Genomic DNA, 23,808 nt, shown 5'->3' with positions numbered 1-23,808 from the left:
AAATGCAGCTTTGAGTAGGGGAATGTTAATGAGATTCCAGGGCTGCTATCCAGGCACACTTACTCATTCATCTGCTTGATTCAATTTTATTTATACAAAAGGTTTGCTGAGGCAATGGGCAAACCAGTCCTTTGGGGAGCCAGAGCTATGCGAGTAAGAATCCAGCTGATGTCCCCCTCCATACTATTTCCATTTGCAGGGGATAGAAACCAGCCATGAGGGGAATGAATCATTCGTACTAAGTTTAAACCATAATAAAAAAGCAAAATATATCCTTAATAGAAACAACAGTCACTAGGATAGTATGACCCAGCAATAACATGTAAATACAAAATTAATTCTATAGCAAGAGAATGGTCATCATATTTGAGTAAATAAGGACAGACCTGGAACCATAATAAATCAAGCTTAAAGCCATAACTAGCCAGATAAAATAGACCTTTGCCCCAGGGTATGGAAGGTTGCTTTTTTCTCACGGTGACAGCCCTCTCCATATCCCAACACTTGGACTCATGGTCCTCTGATGATACACAGTACAAATGAACTCTCTCTGGGAATAGATTACCTTTTCCTGACTCAACTAAACTTACAGTGGGCTTGTTCCTTGCCCCCTCCCCACCTCTCAAACTGAATCTGCTAAAGGTAAAGCTATGGCTAGTTACTGCTCCAATCAATCTGCCAACTATTAAGGACACTGTCCAGTTGACACCATATAAAAATGCAAATGAAGTTCCCACTTGGTGCTTCTCTTGGTTACGATACTTCATTTTATTCCATCTATTACACCATATTGTGAATGATGTGGTATGATGGACAGAATGCCAGACTTGGATTCAGGAAGAACTGAGTTGGATTCCACTTCTGACAAGTGACTAGCTGGTGACTTTTCTAAGCCTCAGCTTCTCATCTGTAAAATGATGATGATGATATCTGTACAATATCTATCTTCTTCATGAGGTTGGGAAGCTCCAAATATGTATGTAGAGTGTTTTGTAAACTTTTAAGCATTAATGTTAGTTATTATCACAAAATGCTTTTGATAACTTAACTCTCAACACTTTGCTAATGCCGGCCGTCCAGCTAATTTTGATATCCTAAAAATATATTTCCTAAGACAAACCTAAAAAGAGCTAAGATTTTGGCTTCTTTTTGTTAAAATTAGGAAAGCAACAAAAGCCCAGAAACGAAATGGAAATATATCCTCCTCTATTCTCATGTTGGCTTGATGAAAAGTAGATCTGATTTTAAAATAAAATCTATTCCCATTTAAATCATTAGTCAGGGAGAATCAATGAGCATATCTGTTCTTCCAGAAAATCCACAGTGGGATAGCACACAATCCTTCCAATCCCAAAAGATGGGCTTCATTTTCTAGAAGGTGTAAACTAAAGCAAGGATTTGTTGTTTTTTGGTTTTTTTTCCTCAACTATGTGTGAAAAAACCAAAAGTTTGGTTATGTCATTTAACAAACTGAAACCACATCAATTGCCAACAATCTCAAATTAAAATAATTGGGAGCAAGGTGGTCCCAGACCTATGCTCTCACGAGTACAGAGAATTCTCTCTGTAGAAACTCCCTCCTCTACTGTAAACTTGACAACTCTTCTCCAACTTAAGTTCTTAGAGGGCTTCCTGGGACACTGAGAGGTTAGGTGCCTCGCCTTTATGTCGAAAACAGCACCTGAATCCCAGTCTTCCCACCTCCAAGGCTATACCTCAACTCATTATGCCCCACATGGAGTGATATTTGTCAAATATTTAAAAAAAATACTCCAGACATTTCTATTATTTCACTTGCCTAAAAAATTAAGCTTATGCATTTTAGATATTTTTTAAAAATCATGAATAATAATCTTAATGAAACGAGTTTTAAAGTCTGTTGTTACTACTTCTTCAATATCTTTTGTTTCAATAGCCCCAGCAGCCACCACTTTAGTTTAGACAGGCTTGCACCTCTCATCTAGACCACATAATAACCTCCTGACTTGTTGCCATGCCTCTGGTCTTTCTTTTCTCTGATCCACTTTTCAGGCACAGCTGCCAAAATAAGCTTGTGAAGGTACAGACAGGACCATCACCTTGTTATTTAAAAACTTTCAGTGGCTCCTGACTGCCTATTGCCTAAAGGAAAAAATACAAACGCCTTCATTTTGGATAAAAGACCCTACACAACATGGAGAAAACATACTTTTCCAGTTTTATTTTGTACTCCTACCCTTCCATCCTAAATTCTACCAGAATACCAGCTGCTTCCTAATTCTTCCTTTTGTTTCCTACTTCTATGCCTTTCTGTGGATCAATCCCAATGTATTACGTCCTTGAATTAACCTGCTGAAATCTCTCCTTTTTTCCCCCCAAGGCCCAGCCAGTCACAGCCACCCTTTTCATGAAGCCTTCCATGAATCTCCATGCCCCTAAATGAAAGTATTTTCTTTTTTATCCTATCACATAACACTTTGTGTTGTATTTATAATAGAAGCATATTAACTGCATTTCCTATCAGACTACATCTTCCATAATACCTCATGACCAAGGGCAGCTAGGTGGCACAGTGGATAGAGCTCTGGCCTTGGAGTCAGGAGGACCTGGGTTCAAATCCGGCCTCAGACACTTGATACTTACTAGCTGTGTGACCCTGGGCAAGTCACTTAACCCCAACTGCCTAAGCAAAACAAAACAAAAAACCCCCCAAAAAACCTCATGTCTAGGGAGAATTATTCATTGGAAGAAATTTTCATGACTCCACTCCCCAGGAGCCTGTGTATCTCAGTATAGTCGGGTTGTATCACAAGGCAAAGACTGACAAGGGGAGACTGCCAAGAAGTAGAAGGTTTAAAAGGTAGTCAAAGTATAACAGGCTGGTTGCAAGAGACAGAGGGAAGGAAGCCAGAACTGTGGTCAAAAGGGGGAAATATAAGATGAAAATGTAGAACAGTACTACCATAGTGTCTCCAAATTCAGAGTCCTAACAGAATGCTGAAAACCCTGGAGTTAAAATGAGAGATTTCAGCAAATTGCCAGCCTGCTCCAAGGGTGAAGATTCTCAGGTTCTGGAGGCAGAAAGAGAGAATGCCTGCCCTCTGGATATGCATCAGCAAAACACCATAAAGGAAAAGACAATGAATCCTAAACTTTTCACTACTGGGAAAGTGAGTCTCAGAAGACTCTGTCTCTCCTCTAACAGGTGGATTTATCAGGTTTAAGGCATGTAGATTTGGGGTTGGGGGTGGGGGAGGAAGAAGGAGACAAGAATTTAATTATAATTTCTTAGAAGTCTGAAGGGGTTACATTTATTTGGATATGGGGGGCTGAGAATGATTCTGTTGCCTGGTTATTTTCCCTTTTTATTTGCTTCGCTATTATCTCAATGGAATTGATTTTTCTATTGGATTTGTTGTTCTTTTTAAATTAATGAATAGGTATGCTGGAATGGAGGCTTAATTTATAATTGTGATTAACAAAATATCTCACACTTAAGTAGCAAGGAGTTCCAGAAATGAGTTCCATGGATGACTGTGGGCAAAAGTTTGGTCTGTGATAATGTACACTTCGTGGTGTATATAGCTTATCTCTTCTTGTGGTAGTAGTAGTAATAACAATAATAATAATATATAGCATATTCAAGTTTGCAAAGCACTTTACATACATCATCTTACTGGAGCCACACAACAACCTGGTGAGGGAGGTACCACAGGTACTCCAGTTTACAGATAAGGAAACTGAAGCTCAGAGAGGTTAGGTGACTTGCTTATTGTCATGTTGGCAATAAATACTTGACACAGAATTTGAACCCATAGCCTTCCAACTATTTTCAAAGCAAAAGTGTGAAAGTGAATAATGGGGGAATATAAAGACAAAAGACTGAAATTACCAAAGTTCTCAATAGGAAGAGAACTCAAAGACATTGATCAGATAAACCAACAGGGGAGATATTAAAACAGAAGAGAATAAGATCATCTAGAGATCAATGAATAAATACTTAAAGATAAAGGAAGATGAATCAACACCTAAGGAGGCAGAGGACCCTGTTGTGTGGGACAAGTGAAAGTTTCTCATATGAAATGGAAGCTATGCCCCAAAATTTAGTTAGGCTTTACCATTAGCTGGGCCTAAGTTTCGGTTTCCTGTAAATCATGTGATCGGGTCATACATCTGTTGCCCACCCCCTCCCTTGTTTTGTAACCACCACCCCAGCCTTATCTTTACCAAATAAGGCAACCTTCTAGCTGCCAAGCTTGTTTTGGGTAAAATGTATCTCTTAGTTTCTGGGTAGAATGTAAGGTCTCTTACCTCAAACCAATGTTTGCTGCCTGTATCTTGCCTCCCTACACCAGTCCGCCCTGGGTAGGTGATGCCCAATTCTCCCGTGAGACTTGCCAAATAAAACTTCTGTTTCTCCTGAGAGAAACCTCTGAATTTTCATTTGGGTAGGTGGTCTCAATCCCACTCACTGTGAATTCCCAAGAGCATGAATAACAAACTGGATGTTCCTGAATGGTTCAAGAGAGAAGCATCTTGAAAACTCATCAAATAAACAAAAGAGAACAATGGATTGGGAAAGCAAATACACAGATATGCAAGACAATCTGGAAGAAGAAAAAAGCAATAATGCTAAAAGAAAACATAATTTTATACAAGAAAACCATATTGATCTCAAAGACAGAAAGCACAGACACAACTTTAGGATTTCAAGTCCATCAGAAAAAACATGAAAAAGAATCTGAACAACACCAAAATGCAAGAAATAATACAATAAAACTGCTGAGAACTTCTAAATACAGAAAACAAAGTATCACTCAAAAGAATCCACAGAAATTCTATCAAATTGCTTGCCTTCTCAGTGGGTAGGGGAAGGGCTGGAGAGGAAGACAATTTAGAACTCAAAATTTTTAAAAATGTTAAAAATAAATAATAAAATTTAAAAATACAAATAAAAGTTAAACCAACACACCCACACCCACACCCACACACCACACATTATTGAGAACTTCTGGGTCATGTGACTAACAAGATAGAGGATTTGACATCTTCTCTGATCACCATGTCAATATATTAGAAGACACCCTGTCTTCCAGAGCTAAGGCCCAGTAAACAAGGTGCCCTGAGCTTGGCATAACAACAATCCTTTGTACTCACCCTCTGGATGATCTCAGCCACAGCAAAATCCCAGGATTATTTTTGGTCATGAAGCCCTGCTCTGAATTAAACTTGTCACATTGTTGCTGTTACCCTTCATTATGAGGCTACAGCTCACTGCACAGCCATTGGTATAAGTATTGAGATTTCCCCACACTAAAGCGGCCCCTCCATCAGTGGTGGGGCTCCAGCACATGTCTTTGCTTGCTAGCCATTTCTCTCACTTCGAAATTAAACTTCTGTTTGAATGAGGAACCTGACTCTCTTGTCATTGGCCTGCTTTGTTCATCCCTGGCCACCCACTAGTCTAGTCTGGTTGACACCCATGACCTCTCTAAAACAGAAATTATGCACCGAAGAAAAAGCAGCTTCAGGTGTCTCTATGATTTGAGACAGCTGAAACCCCAAAAGAAAGGCAAAAAACCCCAAACCCAACAACTCCACAAACTGACAATTACCCTGAGCTCATTTAGCACCCCCTCCTCTACTGCCCATTACACTACTGGGGCCAAGCCTGCACTAGCTTAATACAAGGACCTGGTGGCCCATAGTTACAATAAAAACCCAACACCATATTCCCTTGTCTAACCTCTTTTTTTCCAGGGCCACAGAGATCTAGATTCCTGGCTGTAGAAATTTGCTAGGGCTGTAATAGCCAGTGTGGTGATGGTGTTCTGTACTGCAAAACATCACTTCAGGACAGCAGAGGAACAGAGGGACAAAGGAGTGAGACGTGTCTGGGCTTGAAATTGGGCTTATACCCACATTACAATCCCACCTCCAGGATATCTCATAAACACCTCCACACATATGTCAGTGACCAAGCAACTCTGCCATGCCTCAAATGTATTTGTATTAAAACACTAATTCAATGTTGTGACACATAGATAATGTAAAAACAAAAAATACTAATAAAAATGTATTTTTAAAAAATTAATTTGAGGGAATATTTTATGAATCTTGTCCCAAGGACCAGCATTGTAGGTTATAACTCTGTGATGGCTTTCTAGTAATAATAAATAATATTTATATAGTACTTTAAGGTCTACAAAGCACTTTACATAAATTGTTTCATTTTTACTTAGTTAAGAAAGAACTTATATGGTCCTGATGAATGGACCTAAGAACCTGCATATTATATCCATGCCACTGAGCTGGTAAATGAATTCTACCCTTATTTACTTCATCTGTCTAGACAAGGTTTGAAGTCTATGGAAGAATCATGGGGAGAGGAACAATGCTATATACATGTCACTTATTTTTACCACTACTGCTGCTATTATTATAGCATACTTAGGCTGAACCTCATACAGTCCAATGCTAGTCCAATGAAGCCTTTATAGTTTGGTAGGACCTCTTGGCCTCTGTTGGTATAGCCTCTGAGAATCCATATTTGCCTACATACAAAAATAAGGCATCAAGACAGAACTTTAGAGAAGACAAAATCTGACACAGATAAATGGAGAGTCCTACACTTAGGCCACACAAATACATGGTGAGGAAAGTGTAGCCTGACAACAGTTCGTTCATCGAAAATGACCTTGTACTCTGTTAGCAACAGTGTAACACACCAGCCTAGACAACTAATGAAACTGAAACTGCACTTGTATGGCATGATTCCAACCCCATCCTGGTCACTCTCATCTGGACACAATGCAGCTGTTCAGTATCTTTTCTAAAATGTGAATACCATGTTCCAGAGGTGTTTTGAGTAGGCAGAGTACAACATGTCCAGATGAAAGTGACCGGGATGGTTAGGGGCTGGAATCATGCTATACAAGGATAGGTTGAATGAAGCAGGACTGTTTAGAACAGAGAAGATATGGGAGATAGGCTAGCTGTCTTCGACTGTCTAGAAGACTGTATATAGAAAAAGGATTAAATTTATCTTACTTGGCCCTACAAAGCAGAACTAGTGACAAATGGTGGAAGGTAAAAAAGCATATTTTGTCACAATCTGAGGAAAAACTTCCTACAAACCAGAACTGTCCAAATGTGAAATAAGCTGTTTCAGGATCATAGACTTGGAGTTAGAAGAGGCCTTAGAGACCCTCTACTCTAATCCTCTCATTTTACAGATGAAGAGCTGAGGTCAAGAGGTTTAAGCGACCTTTGCATGGTCCCATAGCTAGTGGCTGAGGAGAGACTTGCAACTAGGTCTTGATTCTAAGTGCAACACTTTGCCCACTCTATCATACTAGTGAGTTTCCTGTCACTGGAGAGCTCCAAGGAGAAGCTGGTGGCCCACTTGTGATGAGTGTTAAAGAAAGGATGTATACTTAAAAATGAGTTGCATTATGGGCCCTGCAAGGTCCCTTCTAACTCTGACATTCTACAATTTTATGAAATACCAAAAGGCAAAAGAATGATGCATAATAAGTCAATCACGACTTCTGCGAGAAATGACTTAAAAAAAACATTGAGGATCTTTGTGGTTGGAGGAGGCCTGAGTGATATTTTGGTATACTCAAGATACTAAAAGAAGTTCTACAATGCATTGTGCATACATAAAAAGCTCTGGGAAGGGTAAATAATAACAACAGCTGATATCCATATAACACTTTGAAATTTGCAAGAGCTTTACAAACATTTAGCTCACTGATCCTTACAACAACCCTGTGGAATGGGTGCTATTTATTATTCCTATTTTCTAGATGAGGAAATTGAGTATCAGAGATTTAAATGACTTGCCTAAGATCTCTCAGGTAAAATTTAAATGCAAGTCTTCCTGATTTTAAGAGTAGCATTCTATCCACTAAGTCATACTGCCTTCCTTATGGGTAAACATGGACAAGAATTGTAAAGAATGAAGTGTAGCAGAGTCACAGTCTATACCTGTGGGGGAAATATCACAATACCAAAGTAACAAATTAAAGGGGCTTTGGTCATCACAATAACAAATCACGATTCCAGAGGACTCCTGATGAAACCAGGCTACCTACCTCCAGAAAGAAAGAGACTAAGAGTGAATATCAAGATCAAAAGAGGAAGTGATCTCCATCCACTGGTGGAGAGGGAGATGAAAAAGAAATGAGGAAAGCCTCCACAGAGAAGGCAGCATTTGAACTAATTTATGAACTAATTCTTTGAACTAATATGGATCATTGATCTAGAGCTAAAAGAGACCTCAGAGACAATTCCTTCCCAGCCCCCCTACCTCCAATCAAGGAGGTTAAGTGACCTGCCCAAGGTCACATAAGTAGGCTCATGGAGGATGAATAGAATTTCAGCAGGTACAGCTAGAGAAGAGCATTTCTGACAGTGCAAACAGTAGGATAACACAAGACAAGTTAGTAAGATTAAGTTGGAACCTCTCCTTACCTCTCCACCTCCATCTTAAATCTCACCTTTTGTAGGAGTGCTGCCCTCCCTCACAGATTACATTCTATCTATATTGTGAGTGTATGTCTGTAGATAGATAGATAAATGGATAGATAGATAAAGATATAGTAAGTATCCAGTTATTCATATACTGTCTTCTCCATTAGGAGGTGCGATCCTTGAGCCTTCCTTACTGTGCCCAGAGTTTAGCATAGTGCCTGGCACACAGTTAATGCCTGTTTACTGAATAGTTGAGATAGACTGTAGATAACCTGGATGAGAGAAAACATATTAATTTGTTTCAGTATCACCTCTAATTAGCTCTAGAATATCTGCATAATGGAGAACTGGCTATCTGCTAACAGGAAAAGAAAATCCTTATACACAATTCCCTATACACGATTACTACATCATTTCCTTCCAGATAAGGAACAGAAAGATAAATATCAGATTACCTCATTTGCTTCAGTCAGCTTAAGACCCCATAGGCATCTCTTTCCAATCGGGAAAAGGTTTCCCTGGCAACAATGTTAACACACTTATTCATCTTCCTCTTTGACCTTGAAACTCAAGTTGGTTAAAAAGTTATTCTATGAATTCGAGTTACCTGGCATGAATAAATTATACCTGACAATACAGCTGTGACTGTTGCACTACGGTCTATTTTGGAGTTTTTAGACTTTTTGGGAACCCTGGAGAATTAGAGAAGTGGACGGATAACAGAAAAAGATCCAAATATTCAAAAAGGGGAAGGTTAGCTTCTACAGAGAGATGAACTGGATGTCAATTTGTGGCAAAATCCTGAAACATATTACTAAATAGATGAGCTGCTAGTTAATAACTATAAACCAATATAGGTTAATCAAGAACAAGTCATGACAGACTTCTGCTTCCAGGAGCCAAGATGGTGGAGTAAAAAGGTAATCGCTCTCGCCCTCCCCTATCAACCTCTGAAAACCCAGAAAATATCACCCCACAAAAAAAAAACCCTGGAACAGCTGAACTAGAAGAAAGACAGGGAACAGCAGGGCAGCAGCCCAGCAAATGGGTCTCCCAGTGCCTCAGCAAAAATAAGGGAAGCAGCACTACAAAGGGCCCCAGGCAGATAAGCACCCTGCAGCATTCATCTGAAAGGAGCTGAAGAAAGCAACCTAGAATCTTCCTAAAGTCCCAGCCTTTCTGATTCCAACCCAACACCAGTAAGCTTCAGAACCCTACAGCCTCCAACTGTCAACCAGGAGGAGATGCTGAAACCCAGGTGGTAGAGCAGGCAAACACCAACACCTGGAGCTCCAAGTGCCTCAGTGAGGGCGGGGGAACTGGTGGAAACCAGCTCAGAAAACCACCAGGTGCCTCAGCACTCTACCACAAAGGAATCTCCAGTGCATTAGCAGAAATGAGGAGGCAGCATTGCAAGGGGCCCCAGGCAGATAAACACCCTGCAGCACCCATCTAAAAGGAGCTGAAGAAAGCTAAAGGAAAGGAAAAGCAGGCAACCTAGAATTGCCTGAAAGTTCCAGCCTTGCTGATTCCAGCCCAACATGAGGTAAGCTGCCAAAACCCTACAACCTCCAATTGCCAACATAAGAGGCCCCAGCACACAAAGCCAGTGACCAAGACCTAGGCTCCCAACACAAGAAGCTTGGGTCAGTGCCCTCTGTTCCCCAGCAGGAGAGCTCAATCTCTTTAAAGGCCAGGGAATAAATAAACCATGAGTAAAAAGAAATGTACCATAGATTCATATTATGAGAAGAGTGAAGATCAAGACAGAAATTCTGAAGAGGACAACATTGTCAACAAACCCACATCTGCAACATCAAAAGGGAATATGAACTGGTCTGAAGCCCAAAAAGCCTTCTTAGAAGAGCTCAAGAAGGATTTTAAAAGTCTAATGAGAGAGGTAGAAGAGTCCTTAAAAAATACAATTGGCCAATTGGAAAAAAAGTACACTGAAAAAACAAATCCCTTAAAAATACAATTGGCCAATTGAAGAAGGAAGTACAAAAACTAACAGAAGAAAACAATCTGTTAAAAACTAGAATTGGACAAATGGAAACTAATGACTCTATGAGAGAGCAAGAATCAGTCAAACAGAAACAAAAAAATGAAAAAATAGATGAAAACATAAAATACCTCATGGGTAAAACAACTGACCTGGAAAATCGATCCAGGAGAGACACTTTAAAAATCACTGGACTACCTGAAAATCATGATGAAAAAAAAAAGCCTGGACAGTATCTTTCAGAAAATCATAAAGGAAAACTGCCCTGAAGTCCTAGAACCAGAAGGTAAAATAACCATAGGAAGAATACACTGCTTACCACCTGGAAGAGATCCCAAATTGACAACTCCAAGGAATATAATAGCAAAATTCCAAAATTACCAGATGAAAGAGAAGGTGCTGCAAGCAGCCAGAAAGAAACAATTTAAATATCATGGAACCACAGTCAGGATCACACAGGACCTTGCAGCTTCTACATTAAAAGACCGCAGGGCATGGAACATGATATTCCGTAGGGCAAAGGAGCTTGGATTATAGCCAAGGATCAACCACCTTGCAAAAATGATCATGATTTTTCAAGGGAGGAGATGGATATTCAATGAAATAGGGGACTTCTAAGCCTTCCTGATAAAAAGACCAGAGCTCAACAAAAAATCTAATCTTCAAGTACAAGATTCAAGAAAGACATGAAAAGGTAAATGGGACAGAAAGATACAAAATGTTGTTAATAAGGGCAGACTGTTGGCATCCCTACAAGGGAAGATGACACTTGCAACTCTTGAGATCTGTATTGTTATTACACTATGTTAAAGCAGTATACATAAAGGGGGTGAATATTAGTTGACTTTGATGTAATGATAAAAAAAAAACCTAATCAAGTGGGTTAAATGGATCCAAGTAAGTGGATTAGTCTGATTTTAGAAAATGTACTGAGAAAGGAGGAGGCAGACAAGGATAAATTACATTACAGGAAAAGACACAAAATCCTATTACAGCAGAGGGAAAGAAGGGAGGGGGGTGAGCACTGTTTGAACCTTACTCTCATCAGATTTGGCTCAAGAAGGGAATACCATAATTAGGTATAGAAATCTAACTTACCCTATAGGTAGTAGGAGGGAAAAGGGGAAAGAAAAGGGAGGGAAGAAGCAGTAAGGCTAAAGGGGAAGAAAAGGGAAAGGGAGGGAGGGACTGAGGGAGGCGGTGGTCAAAAGCAAAACACTAGTGAGAATTTTTATTTACAACTTCACTAATGTGAAAATATGTTTAATAGGAATGTAAATGTATAGCATATATCAGATTGTGCACCGTCTTGGGGAGGATGGTGGGAAGAAGGGGGAGAAAAATTTTAAACTCAAAAGCATATGGAAGTGATTGTTGATAAATCAAAATAAATTAATAAAATAAATTTTAAAAAAAAGAACAAATCATGACAGACTAACCTTATTTCATTTTTTGACACTGTTATAAGACTATTAGGTCAGGGAAAGGTGTGGGCATGCCTATATTTCAGCAAGGCATTTGATAGTCACAACATCTTTGAAAATAAAGTGGACAAATGGAGGTCAAGTAACAGGAGTGATTTAGTGGGATCTGGCATTGGAATTAACCACACTCAGAAAGTGTTTGTTAATAATCAATGTCAATCCGGAGGGAGTCATTGTATAGTGCCATACTGCAAAGCTCTCTGGTCCTTTTTTATTCAATATTATTATGATTCGGATTAAGATTGTAGGAAACGTGGCTGGGATGTTGCTTCTGCGTATCGTTCATCAGGGTGATGATGAGTAGCTGCTGGGATACTGACAGCTGTGGTCTGTTGACAAGGAAATGTGGGGAATGGGAGATGTAACTGGGGGCAGAGACTCATGTGGGGAAATTAGGCAATCCGGATAGGCTGTAAACTCTGCATTACCCAGCCAATGGGGAAACAGAGGAGGGAACTTCGACTCCGGCCTAGGAATAAAAGCTTTGCTCTCCCTTCTGTAAGGTGCGCCTCCACATGGGACACCTGGCCTTGCGAGGCAGTTAATAAAAAGATGGTTTTTTTGTTCTAGTTCACCAATGGCTTCATGGAATTTTTGTTGCTAACAAGACAAAATGGCATACTTATCAAATTTCCAGACGCTAGGAAATCAGGATAAAAAAGTCTCATCATACTGAAACTATGCATCAGATCTAACAAGTTAGTCAACTAGCATTAAGTACCTGCTATGTACCAGGTACATAGGTGCTGGGGACGTTTTCAGTTGTTTCTGACTCTTCATGACTCCATTTGGGATTTTCTTGGCAATGATACTGGAGTGGTTTGCCATTCTCCAGCTCATTTTACAGATGAGGAAACTGATGCAAACAGGGTTAAGTGATTTGCCCAGGGTCATCCAACTAGTGTCTGAGGCCAGATTTGAATTCAGGTCCTCTAGACTCCAGGGCTAGCACTTTATCCATTATGCCACCTAGCTACCCCACTGGGGATACACAGAAAGGCTCTGAAGGAGCTCATGTTTTAATGGGGGAGACAAATATGTAAATAACAATGCACAAACAAGAAATAAGATAAATCAGAAGTAGTCTCACAGGGAAGGCACCAAGATTAAAGAACCGGGAAAGACTTCTTACAGAAGGTGGGACTTGAAGGAAGCCAGGGAAAGAGGAAAGAAGTTCAGTTAATATTGGGTATATGCTTGTGGAATCTTTCTGCTTGTGAACCTAGACTCTAGTAAACCACTGGAAAAACATGAACCACAAGAAGTAACCTAAGAGAGAGTGGCCTTATGTCAAGATGTAACAGAGGGAGAACAGGGCTGTCACATTTACCCCAAAATAATAAGGCAGCCCATGCCTGAGCTATCTATTCTCCCAAAGTGCACACTTGCCTGGGCTTTGCCTCTCGATTTCCTACCCCTGTCCATTCCCTTTACTGATTTCCTCTTTGATCTCACAACTAACTCTGTTTCATCTTCCCTGCCCCATTGAAATGATCTTGACCCTCTCAATACTATCACTTCCACTGAATGTTTCCCAGGTGAGGTTTCCTGACTGACTCTTTTATCAACTACCTGGAAGAATTGGAGGTAGACAAAAGATAAGGTTTAGCCAGGAGTATTTAATACAGTCACAGGTCTTCTATACCCAGAGCTAAGTGTTAGGGAAACAGATTTTAAAGGGATTAAGATACTTAACAGCCCTGCCAAACTGTTGCCATCAGAAATTATAAGATTATAGGTTATGGGGCTGGAACCCTTAGTCCAAATCCCTCATTTTACAAACTAGGAACCTTAAGCCTTGAGAAGGGAAGGAAGGTTCCAGGGTCATACAGGTAGCAAAGAAAAGAAGAGAGATTCAAACCCAAATCTGAATCCACAGGGAAGAAGGGCTCCCTATTTCAATGGATTCTTAAAGTCCTGCTGCGTTTTTACTCTCTCATCTCTTGCTACCAACACACCTTTTTGCCCAACCTGACCTTACTAGTGCCCCTACCCAGGAGACTGATTTAAGTTTTTGCACTCAGTTATGCAGTATCAAATTTACATTCCTTTTTCCCCTAAAAATACATGCTTATGTTTTTGTTTCCTATTAACTACAAATTCTCAGTAAGAATTACTCTGAGTAAGGATGACTAAATAGAGAAAGATATCTTACTTCACCCTCTGGCAACTTTTGACACTGCTGATCATGACCTCTAGACAATCTTTTTATACCTCACAAATCAATCCCCTATTCCACTCACCAGAGTGTTCTTCCAAACCTCCTCACGCATCCTCAGGCCTCCAATGTCTGCCACTCCCTCCAGCCTCTCCAGTGAGAACCTGGCCTCCTACTTCACCAAAAAAATCATAATAATAATAAAGCCATTCCCCTTTAGCATTCCCTTGGCTAATATCATTCAGATGTCTGTCTCCCATGAAGAGGTGGCCCTTTTCTTTTCCAAGGCAAACAAGTCCCTCTACATTCACTCTTGATCTAAATCCATCCTGTTTTCCCCAGATTTCCTCCTCTATCATGTGTACTCTCACTAATCTTCAATTTCTCCTCAAAATTCATTGTTTACCAGCTGCCTATAAACATACCTACATTTCCTCTATCTTTTTTTTTTTTTTAGGCAATTGGGGTTAAGTGACTTGCCCAGGGTCACATAGCTAGTAAGTTTCAAGTGTCTGAGGCCACATTTGAACTCCAGGGCCAGTACTCTACCCACTGTGCCACCTAGCTGCCGCTCCTTTATTCTTTAAAAAAAAGACAAAAAACAAAACCAAGAAAAAAAACCCTTCACTTGATCCAGCCCTCCTTACCAGCTACCATCCTATATCTCTCCTCCCTTTTGTGGTAGAACTCCTTAAGAAAGTTAATCTGTAATCAGTGCCTCTACTTCCTCTCCTCTCACTTTCCTTTAAATGCTGTGCAGTCTGGCTTCTAACTTCATCATTCAACTGAAGCTTCTCTCTCAAGCTATTAATTATAAAATGTAATGGCCTTTTTTTTTTACTTCTCTGTAGTCTTTGACACTGTCTTCTTGATACTTTCTCCTCTAGGTTTTCATAAAACTGTTCTCTCCTGCTTCTCCTCCAAACTGACTCCTTTTTCAGTCTCCTTTGCTAGGTCTTCCTCCATGTCATGACCACTAACTGTTGGTGTCCTCCAAGACCCTTTTCTCCTCTTCCCCTATACTGTCTCACTTAATGATCTCTTCGGTTCCTATGGATTCCATTAGCATTTTTATGCAGATTTTATGCAGATGATTCCCAGATCTACTTATCCAACTTTTCTCCTGATTTCTAGTCTCACATCACCAGCATTTTGAACTGAATGGCCATAGACGTCATAAATCTATATGTCCAAAACAAAATTAATGATCTTTCCCCCAATCCTTCCGTCTTCTAAACGTCCCTATTGCTGCTGAGGATGCCACCAGCCTCCCAGTGACCCAGGCTCACAGTCTCATCCTTGACTCCTCACTCACACACCCTCCCACACAATCTGTTGTCATTCCCACCTTCACAGCCTCTCTCCTACATGTCTTCTTTTCTGTCAGGCAGCTCCCACCCTGGGGCAGACCTCAGAGCCTTCTGATTTATCTCCGTCTAAAGTCTCTCCCTCCTCTAGTCCATCTACATCTGGCTGCCAAAGTGATCTTCTTAAAAGCCAGGTCTGACTAGTCGCCTCTATTAGCCTGAGGTGTGTGCTAAACATTTAACAACTAGTTCTCTGGTGGAAGGGACAGCAGGACACCCTTTAAGTTTAATCTTCATTATTATAATATTTTCTCCATCACTTTTACCTTAAGTCTACATAATCAACAAAACAATAAATCAAGGCCTGATTTGTAGCATTTGCCAATTTCCAAGCTGTGAATACTTATACTAAACATTTAACAATCTCAAAGAGCAGGCTCCAGCACATCCCTACTCAACAAAATCTGGACTCTCTCTTCCCTTCAGGATCAAATACAAAATGTTCTGTTTGGCTTTTAACATCATTTACAATATGGTCCCTTGCTACATTTCAAGTCTTTCTTTTATTTTGCTTTCTTCTAAGTACTCTAGCATCCAGTGACACCCTTCTTTCTGTTCCTTGAACATCACACTCCATCTAATGACTGTGTGTGATTCTCAATGACTATCCCTCATGCTGAGAATGAATGCTCTCCTCACCTCTGCCTCCTACCTTCTCTGGTTTCTTTCAAATCCTACCTTCTGCAAAACACTTTTGCCACTCCAGCTCTCCTTTTATCCTCACTGCCAACACCTTCCCTCAGATTACTGTTCACCTACTCTGATATGTCATATCTCTAAACATTTGCTTGTGTATTGTCTCCCACATTTGAAGGTAAGCTCTTTGAGGACATGGTGTAATGGATAGAGCACTGTACCTGGAACAGTCAGGTAGACCTAGGTTCAAGTCCTGCCTCAGACATCTGCTGTGTGACCCTGAAGAAGTCACTTCACTTTTCTGTCATCCAGTTTCCTCATCTGCAAATTGAGAAGTGTGGACTCAAAGGTCTCTGTGGTCCCTTTTAGCTCTAAACCTATAATCCTATCCTTCCTTCACACACCCTACATTCCAGCAAAACTACTAGCTGTTTCCAAACGTAGGACTCCATCTTGTTCCTCTGCTTGTGCAGAGCCTGCCTTCCCCTCTCCCACCCCCAACTTCCACCTCTCAAAATCCTCAATTTCACTGAAGACTCAGTTCAGGTATCTCCTAAGACCTAAAGTCTTCCCTGATTCACCCAGTTAATACTTCCTCTGCTATCTCATCCCTAGATTGCTTCATATTTACCTATCTGGGTACAGACTGTATCTCCTTCATTCCTTCCCCAGTGGCATCTCAGCTACATGGGCACACGGATAATTTTGTTCTTTCTCTGTATATCCCTAGCACCTAGTTTTGCACATAGTAAATATAATAAATGCTTGATGAATTAAATGGAATCCTCCTTATCCTCCCCATACCCAGTGATTGGATCATAGGGTTTGGAGCTAAAAGTGGCTTTGGAGATCATCTGTTTCAAGAGCTTCATTTTAATTTTTTTTTAATATAAATTTATTTATTTTTAGTTTTCAACATTCACTTCCACAAGCTTTTTGAGTTCCAAATTTTCACCCCATCTCCCCCCTCCCCCACCCCAAGATGGCATGCATTCTGAATATCCCTTCCCCTAGTCTGTCCTCTCTTCTATCTCTCCCCCCTTCTCTTATCCCCTTCCCCTTCTTCTATTTTCCTGTAGGGCAGGATAGACTTCTGTACCCTATTTCCTGTATTTCTTATTTCCCAGTAGCATGTGAAAACATTTTTTTAAACATATGTTTTTAAAACATTAGGTTTCAAATTTTCTGTCTTCCAACCTCCCCACCCACCCTCACTGAAAAGGCAAGCAACTCAATATAGGTTGTACATGTGCAGTTATGCAAAACACGTCCATAGTAGACATGTTGTGAAAAACTAACTCTATTTCCCTTAATCCTATCCTGCCCTCCCATTTATTCTATTCTTTCTTTTGACCCTGTCCCTCCTCAGAAGTATTTACTTCTGATTACCCCCTTTCCCAATCTGCCCTCCTTCTCTATCAACCCCCTGCTGTCTTGTCCTCTTCTCCCCCTATTTTCCTGTGGGGTAAGACAGATTTCCATACCCAAATGAATGTTTGTTATTCCCTCCTTAAGCCAAATCCTATGAGAATAAGATTCACTCATTCCCTCTCACCTTCTCCTGTTTCCCCTTCCACTGTAAGAGACTTTTCTGGGTTTTTTTTTGTGAGATAATTTACCCCATTCTACCTCTCCCTTTCTTCTTCTCCGAGTATAATCCTCTCTCATCCCTTAATTTTATTCTCCAGATATGACCCCTTAATCTTCAGCTCACCCTGTGCCCTCTAACTATCTACATATACACACATATAATTTTTTTCCTCCAACTACCCTGATACTGACAAAGGTCTCATGAGTTATAAATATCATTTTTCCATGCAGGAATGTAAACAGTTCAATCTTAATAAGTCTCTTATGATTTCTCTTTCCTGTTTACCTCTTCATGTTCCACTTGAGTTCTGTATTTGAAAGTCAAATTTTCTATTCAGCTCTGGTCTTTTCATCAAGAATGCTTGAAAGTCCTCTATTTCACTGAATGACCGTTTTTTTTCCCCTGAAGAATACCTCAGTTTTGCTGGGTAGATGATTCTTGGTTGTAATCCTATCTCCTTTGCCCTCCAGAATATTATATTCCATGCCCTGTGGTCCTTTAATGTAGAAGCTGCTAAATCTTGTGTTATCCTGATTATGTTTCCACAGTACTTGAACTATTTCCTTCTGGCAGCTTGTAATATTTTCTCCTTGACCTGGGAACTCTGGAATTTGGCTACAATATTCCTAGGAGTTTTCCTTTGGGGATCTCTTTCAGGAGGAGATCTATGGATCAAGAGCTTCATTTTTATAGAGGAGAAAACTGAGGCCCAGAAAGGTTAAGTGTCACACACCTAGGTAGTAGGTAGCAGACTCTAACCAAATCCCCCTGACTTAAAATCCAGAGATCTCTATCATGCTGTCTCTGGGTTGGGAAACTGTCTCCACCTCAATCCTATAATGTTAAGACTTCTATTATGAAAATTTACAGAATAAACTTGCCTGGAGAAAAGAGATAAAAGAAAACACTGAATGCAAGAGGAGCAGACTGTACCAGAATCATGGCAATGGTCTAAAACATGGGACCTACACATCATATCCAGAAAAGATAGTCATAAATGGGCGTTAGTTCCTATGTTCCCAACTAATCTTCTCCTTCCCCCTCCTGTTATGTCCCTAGCTAGATATCCATATAGCAGCCTGGCAATCCCAAGCTGCTTGTAGCTTGATCAATGTAGTCCAGTGTAATGGGAGAGAAACCAGACATTTAAAAAATACTAGTATTTATCCTTTCAATAACAATAATAGCTAGCATTTATATAGTATTTTAAAGGTTTTTAAAGTAATTTACATACATGATTTCATTTTAGCCTCCCAACAACCTGGCAAGGTAGATATTATTTCCATTTTGTAGATAAGGAACTGATTAAGAATATTTAAGGGACTTGCCGTGGATTACTCAATTTGTGTCAGAGGCAGGATTTGAAATCATGTTCTCCCACCACAAAATCTAGCTTATCCATGATGCTAGGCTGTACTACTCAAATGGAGTCTTTTCAAATAGCCCTCATATATCCTGGATATTGAGCAAAGTACTTTATCCCCTGTTAGAATCTCCCCTGCCCACTAACTCCAACTTGTATCACCTTGTTCTGGCTTTCCTTTCCCCCCTTTGTGACCTCATTAACCCTATGGATAACCAATACATCATGCTGTTCTCCACTCTCACATCCCTGCCAAATTACTCCCATTTGCCTCCTCCACACCTATTCACATACTGCTCAACAGTGCTGTCATGCAACCATGTTAATTGGCTCCACTACAAATGGATGTTATCTAATATCAACTTCTTCACTAAAGCAAGGCAAACCTTTTGCTCCCCCCTAATTAAGTCTTTTTTATAATCCCTATGGGAGCTGTTTCAAACCTTCTCTTCTCCTTTAAAGTCTCCTATACCACCTCCTCCACTACCCTCTCAACAAAGTGCCTTGCTTTATACTTTACTAAGAAAAGCAAAGGCCATTCACCATCAGCTCTCTTCTCTACATTTCAAAACCCTGTGACATAATGCCTCATTCTGCCTTCTTTCTCTCTGTGATGAAGTAGTGATCCTTGTCACCAAGGCCAACACCTCTTCTTACTCCCTTTATTTCACCCCTTCCATTTCCTCCAGAATTTTGCATCTGCAATCATCCACCCTCTCTCTATAATCTTTCTTTTTAACTACAGGCTTATTCCTATTGCCCACAATCTCTCCGGCATCCTTAAAAAACCTTCACTTAGCCCTACCATCCTCTCAAGCTACAATCCTACATTTCTCCTCCATTTCTCACCCAAACTTCTAGAAAAATTTATGTTTAACGATTGCCTTCACTTCCTTTTCTCATATTCACTTCTTATCCCCTTCCATTTGGAGGAATAATTTCTACGAATAAGGTAATAATTCTATATACTCTGAATTAATCAGACTAGATTTGGAATATTGTGTCTAGATCTGGGTGTCACATTTTTAGGAACGATACTGATAAGCTGAAGGGCATGGAGGAAGACAACCAGAATGGTGAAGGGTTCATGATGTATGAGAATCAGGTGGAGGAACCTGGAGTGTTTATTCTTGACAAGAGAAAACTTAGGGACAACAGGAGACCTTTCAGTGTTTGAAGGGCTGTCACACAGAGGATTAGACTTGTATCGTATGTCCTCAGAAGGCAGAACAAGGAACAAGGAGTTGAAGTCCCAAACTGCCAATTGAGGCATGATGACAGGCAGAACTTCCTAACAAACAGAGCTATCCAAAAGTGGAATGTGCTATCTCAGGAGGGGGTGAGTTCTTTTATTGGAGGTCTTCAAGAAAAGGATAAACGACCATTTTCCAGGGATGTTGTAGAAGAGATTCTTTTTCAGGTAGGGGTTGGACCAGATGGCTACTAAGCTCCTTTCTAACTCTGAAATTCTGTGATTCTATGACAATATTCCCTCCCACAGTGAAAATGGCAACTTCTCCTTTTCATCTCATGAAATCCTTGTCCCATACAACCATAAATGCTCCATAAGGGATCTACCAGTGTAAAGGTCTTCTTCTAGATCTTTTAACATTCCTTGGCTCAAGTGAAACAAGCTGGCTATCTCTTATCTGGAACAGAAAACTACCCCCCTCTTCTTTTGAGGGTACACTGTTTTTGATAGCACTTGCATCTGAGTTCAAATGATCATCATTAACACACTGTAGCTTACTTACAGCTACAATATAAATCTTCATCACTTTGTCACCTGCAATTTTGATTCTTCATATGTTGTGATGTTCATAACCATCTAGCATCAATTGGAAACACTTAAATCAATCTCTATATTCCCACCAGTGGTGTGAATTCCAACCCATCTATTGCTTCTCATGCTGTGCTCTCTTGTTAATTTTCTATAAGGGCTTTAATCTTGATCTCTTGAGATTGCTGTGACTACTGGGGCCTCCACAGACTATCCACACGTTATTCCACATTCTGACTATAAAAACAACCCACCTCCCTTTCCAGTCATTCATTTCTTTGATATCTTTTCTGCCACTTTGGCTGTGCCAGTCTTCATGGGTAGAACATTGTAGCCTAGTCGTGTCTGCGATGTATTTCTCCACTGATCTAAAGCCTTGATCTTTTTTTGAGACTGTGGTATTCCATGCTTTACAGATATATGGCATTATGAGAAGAACATTGTATTAGAAAGATGGGCCTTTGCTTCAGGAAAAAAGAACTAGGGGTAATTAAAAGCACTGCATAATTTCCCAAATTCAAGCTTTTTTCTATTCAATTTTGGACCCATTTGCAGTCCAAATACATGTGTTGATGGACAAGTTCTATAAGTTGTCCATCCAAATTGATAACATAGTCTGGACAACAGACTTTCCTCAAACACATGCTTTTCCTCTGTGGCCAAGCACTTTAGCGTGATTATGGATCTCATTTATGACGCTTTGCAATGTACCTGGGCATGAGGTATTCAGTAGTCATCTACCTCAAAGGAACATCTGGAGTACCTCTATGGGGAATCCTTTTTCCACTTGCATTCTATGCTCCATGTCTGTAGGAGACACCTTTGGTGGGTCTACATCTCCCTTTCCATGACTTAATTGATATTTACTTGTATAATCAGTCAACAAAGTTAGTTCTGTTGTTTCATCTTTTAAGCAATCTTATACAATCTTAACATATCCATGAGACATCTTATTTGAGTAAAGCTCTAAAGGTGGCGTTATACTTTACCAATTAAAAAAATTATAGTCAACAGTGGTCTATTGCAGTATATCCTCTGAGAAAGCCTGCCCTGATCCCATCACATTCTTCTATTAGGATTCCCTGAGTGCAAGTACAGTCTACTATCAGGAAAATTTTACAGACTTGGAAAAGGAGGCACATAGGTCATAGGTTATTAATGTTTTCTCAATCACATTTCACCATGTATTCAACACCTTATTCTTTTTCAGATATCTTAAGAATCAACAGCTCATTGCCCTCCAAGTTAGTGCCTCCTATGTGCCAAGCACTGTGCTAGTGCCTTTTAAAAATAATATCCTCTCATCTCATCCTCACAACAACCCTGGGATGTGGATGGTGCTATTATGATCCCCATTTTATAGTTGGGGAAATGGAGGCAAATAGAGGTTAAGTGACCCAGCCAGGGTCACTAGTAAGTGTCTGGGTCTAGATTTGAACTCTGACTGAGGCCCAGCACTCTATCTGCTGCCTCTAGTACAGACCTCCTCTCTGCACAATTGGTCCAGTCCAAATGCTCTTTACTTTTTTTCCCTTAGTATAATTCTGTTTTTGTCATGTAGTATGTTGGGGGCTGTAATGTACAAATATGGTGGCTCCACTGTCACCGACAGATAAAATTATTTGTTGTAAAAACACTGATTCTTGTTGTTTAGTCATGTCCAACTCTTTGTGACTGTATTTGGGGTTTTATTGGCAGAGGTACTGGAGTGGTTTACCACTTCCTTCTTCAGCTCATTTTATAGGTGAGGAAACTAAGGCAAATACAGTTAAGTGACTTGCCCAGGGTCACACCGCTAGTCAGTTTTTGAGGATAGATCTGAACTGCCGAAGAGGAATCTTCCAGACTCCAGGCCCAGCACCAGCACTTTATTCACTTTGCCACCCTAGATATTTTCTATTTTTCATCTGTTTTTTCATTGCAGTGAATGATCACTTAACTGCATTAAAAAAAATGGTTGTAGCAGGGGAAAGGGAGGGAGGAGGAAAAAAATCTGGAACTCAAAATCTTATGGAAGTGAATGTTGAAAACTAAAAATAAATAAATTAATTTTTTTAAATGGTTGTAGCCTATGTCAATGTAAGCTCTTGTATCCATTTCCCATCTGGAAGGGGAGGGTATCAGTAGCTTGTTTAAATAGGTCAAATTGCTATTGAATTGTTGGCGGAGCTGTGAATTGGGTTTAACAATTTTGGAAGCAACTGTAAATGATATGCACAGTGTCTAAAACGTCTCTATTTTTTAACCTGATATTTCACTACTAGGCATATGTGTGAAAGAGGTCAATGACAAAAGAAAGTTCCATACACACCAGAATATTTATAGCAGCACTTTTTTATGGGGGGCAAGGAATGAACTGGGGAAAAACTGGGTACTCATCAGCGGGGGAAATAGCTAAAAAAAATTATGGGTCCATTAATGTAATGGAATACTACTGTGCTATAAGAAATAATAAATATAATGAATACAAAGCCACATCAAAAGATTTGGATGAACTGGTTGGTGTTAGTGAAGTAAGCACTGCCAGAAAAAAACTATACACACAAACATTGCAACAATATAAATGGGAAGAACAACCACCACTGAACAGTGAAACTGAAGATGTCATCAGATTAGGAAGAAGCTTGGCCCCAAAGACATGAAAAGATACCTCCTCCCACTCCTCTGCAGAGGTAGGGGGCTACAAATGGGGAACACTGCATATAAAACCCAACTTTTTAATTGGCTTTGCTGATTTTTCCCCCCTCTTCTTCACTACCTTTTAAAAAATCCTTTATTATATGAGATGGCTCTCTGGGAGAGGCAGAGGGATGTGGGAAGAAATCTAGGCAATATGAAAACCAAAGATATAAATCCAAATTTATTTTAAAAAGAAGTTATGAATATAATGAATAAAGAGAACCATGGTAAGACTTAAATGAACTGATTCAAAGAGAACCAGGAAAACAATATACATGATGGGCAAAAACA

The 23,808-nt window shown here is 40.0% G+C and overlaps 1 protein-coding gene across 7 annotated transcripts in view; it reads right to left on the bottom strand.

The window, feature by feature from the left end:
• PHC2 (polyhomeotic homolog 2) overlaps positions 1-23,808 on the bottom strand; it is a 161,515-nt gene that overhangs the window by 122,324 nt on the left and 15,383 nt on the right. The window contains exon 1 of one of the 7 annotated variants that reach the window (XM_078145511.1): positions 4,291-4,433. The exons of the other annotated variants lie outside the window; for them this stretch is intronic. The gene's annotated coding sequence lies outside the window, so the exon portion shown is untranslated. Of the gene's footprint in view, positions 1-4,290; positions 4,434-23,808 lie in introns of those variants that run through there. 7 annotated transcript variants of the gene reach the window in all.

The sequence above is a fragment of the Phascolarctos cinereus genome, unplaced genomic scaffold (assembly GCF_003287225.1).
Source record: "Phascolarctos cinereus isolate Bilbo 61053 unplaced genomic scaffold, phaCin_HiC Scaffold_726;HRSCAF=1367, whole genome shotgun sequence".
NCBI lineage: Eukaryota > Metazoa > Chordata > Mammalia > Diprotodontia > Phascolarctidae > Phascolarctos > Phascolarctos cinereus.
Note: the sequence above shows the minus strand (reverse complement) of the source record. Positions and strands in the feature narration are given on the sequence as shown.